The sequence below is a fragment of the Polyergus mexicanus genome, unplaced genomic scaffold, assembly GCF_030449975.1.
Source record: "Polyergus mexicanus isolate NDT 795.1 unplaced genomic scaffold, iyPolMexi1.0 SCAF_183, whole genome shotgun sequence".
NCBI classification, from domain to species: domain Eukaryota; kingdom Metazoa; phylum Arthropoda; class Insecta; order Hymenoptera; family Formicidae; genus Polyergus; species Polyergus mexicanus.
The window spans coordinates 5,001-7,500 of record NW_027223503.1 but is presented as its reverse complement, the minus strand read 5'-3'; the positions used below and the strand labels follow the sequence as shown (position 1 = coordinate 7,500).

The 2,500-nt window shown below is 57.6% G+C and overlaps 3 non-coding genes across 3 annotated transcripts in view; all 3 read left to right on the top strand.

The window, feature by feature from the left end:
• Positions 1 to 46, top strand: part of LOC138944397 (small subunit ribosomal RNA) — a 1,921-nt gene extending 1,875 nt beyond the window's left edge. The window contains exon 1 of the ribosomal RNA XR_011448747.1: positions 1 to 46. This exon is cut by the window's left edge and continues 1,875 nt beyond it. This is a non-coding gene — a ribosomal RNA (small subunit ribosomal RNA).
• An 846-nt stretch (positions 47 to 892) lies between these two features.
• Positions 893 to 1,047, top strand: LOC138944394 (5.8S ribosomal RNA). Its single transcript, XR_011448744.1, has one exon. It is a non-coding gene; the product is annotated as a 5.8S ribosomal RNA (ribosomal RNA).
• Positions 1,048 to 1,979: 932 nt separating this feature from the next.
• The window catches only part of LOC138944395 (large subunit ribosomal RNA), a 4,172-nt gene continuing 3,651 nt past the window's right edge, over positions 1,980 to 2,500 (top strand). Inside the window, exon 1 of the ribosomal RNA XR_011448745.1 lies at positions 1,980 to 2,500. This exon is cut by the window's right edge and continues 3,651 nt beyond it. This is a non-coding gene — a ribosomal RNA (large subunit ribosomal RNA).

Sequence of the window (2,500 nt, the reverse complement as noted above, 5' to 3'; positions counted from 1 at the left end):
AAGTCGTAACAAGGTTTCCGTAGGTGAACCTGCGGAAGGATCATTAACGTTCCGGAGGTCCTGCTCTGCGTCTCGAGTCTTTTGGACGCGCGCTCGCAGCAGTCGGCGACTGAATGGACAAAGAAAACAGATACGAAAGTAAAATGGAATTGACGGATTATATCCCGCATGTACTAATACGACGACGCGCGTCGAACGCCGCGCGCCTCTGCGACGACCCGAGAGAGAAAGGGAAGCCAGCAGCAGAGCGCCGTCGGCCTTTTTCGGTGCGGTCGGCGTCGTGCGAGCGGGATGGAGGAGGAGAGGATTATCCGAGACTCTCTCCTTAAGCTTCGTAGCCGCAACCGGCGTCGCGTCGCGTCGCGCGCGACCCGTTGAGGCTCGTTGCGCAAATTGCGAAATTACATGAATGCGATTCGGAGCAGAAGACGCTTTCCCGATCGCGCTCTTGCCAAGCGCAGAGTTACGATCCGGCGTTAGCGCGTACCGGTGGTAACCTACGCCCGTCCGTGCGTCCGCAACGCTCGTGAACGCGCCCCTCCCCGCACCGGGGCAGCGGTCAGCGTGTTTGTACGCGAGCGCGCGGCTATCGGACGAACGGGCGAGAGGACGGATCACACCCGATCAAGTCCGACGGTTTCTTCAAAGAACATTCCGCCCCGGCTCTTCCAAATATATATATTATTATATTATATGTACGGGGAAGAGACGCTCCGATCGCGAAACAACTTTTGTGCCGTAGCCTCCCCAGCGGTGGCGGCGGTCCGCGCGCGTGCTCGGACGCGCGCGGCCAGGCTGATCGAAGGGCCAACGATTTTATCTCTCTCTCTTCGGAGAGGAGACTAAGATGGATGAACGAAGCGTTCGTTGAACGCAAGAATTGCAAAACGATTACCCTGAACGGTGGATCACTTGGCTCGTGGGTCGATGAAGAACGCAGCTAATTGCGCGTCAACTTGTGAACTGCAGGACACATGAACATCGACATTTCGAACGCACATTGCGGTCCACGGATACAATTCCCGGACCACGCCTGGCTGAGGGTCGTTTTAGTACCTCGAAACTGCTTGCGCCTTTGCGCGCCGGGCCACCGTGCCCGTTCGCGCAAACGGTGTACGAGCGATAGTTGGACGTTCGCCCGAGACGAGCCGTCCCGAGAGGCGGCCCCTTGGCGTCGTCTGAAATAACACCGAGGAAAAGGAAGAGTGAGAGCAGCGTACGCACACACGCAGTAAGTAAAGATAGGGAGCCTGCGCGCGCGCGCCCGGAAACTGTCGAAGGAGAGAGGGAGTAGAAGACACGCGCACACACGTTGCGTTATCCCTCTCGCGGTCTCCCGGTGCGCCAGCGCGCGCTCGCGCCTCTTACGCGCGAGTCTTGGTGCGCGCCACCTTCCGCGCAAACGGTAGGAGAGAACCGCGGCGCGTCGTCGCCCGGCGGTACGCGGAGAGAAAAGAGCGAGAGAGCCCTCCTTAACGCGGGTGAATCGCGAGCCGACCGCTTGTCCGAGTCCACGAAATTCTCGAAAACGAATATAGGGGACCGGCACGCGTCGTCGTGTACTCGTCGAATCCGATTCGCCCCGTCGTATCCCATATCCGTGCATAACACACGATATGCGGAGAGAAAATTTGAAGGATGTGGGTGATAGAGATGTACGTGTACGCGCACACTCGCTCGCAATGTATCTCGCGTCCCCGGCGATCGAAGATGACGCGATCCGCGCCGATCTTATTCGTTGTTTGCAAGCAGACAACTCGAACGAGATTCGATCGGCTTACATTTCCTCCTATTAGCGGCTGCGAGCCGCGCGTGGAAGAATCGTTGTCACAAACAACACGTCTCCTCGCCACTCCTCCGAGTACAATGCGAAGCCGCTGTGCCGGCGCTGCCGCTCTCCCGACGCTCGCTCTCTAAGTGAGAAAAGAGCCGGCGGAGGAGGCGGCGCGGCCACGGTTATCGAAAACTAAACTCTTTGACGACCTCAGAGCAGGCGAGATTACCCGCTGAATTTAAGCATATTATTAAGCGGAGGAAAAGAAACTAACTAGGATTTCCTTAGTAGCGGCGAGCGAACAGGAAAGAGCCCAGCACCGAATCCCGCGGTTCCGCCGCAGGGAAATGTGGTGTTTGGGAGGATCCGCTTATCCCGAGGTGTCGCGTCGCGTCCAAGTCCATCTTGAATGGGGCCACTTACCCGTAGAGGGTGCCAGGCCCGTAGCGACCGGTGCGCGTCTCGGGAGGATCTCTCCTTAGAGTCGGGTTGCTTGAGAGTGCAGCTCTAAGTGGGTGGTAAACTCCATCTAAGGCTAAATACGACCACGAGACCGATAGCGAACAAGTACCGTGAGGGAAAGTTGAAAAGAACTTTGAAGAGAGAGTTCAAGAGTACGTGAAACCGTTCAGGGGTAAACCTAAGAAACCCAAAAGATCGAACGGGGAGATTCATCGTCAGCGGCGCTGGCTTCGCGTCGGTGGGCGATGTCCCGCGGAGTCCTCG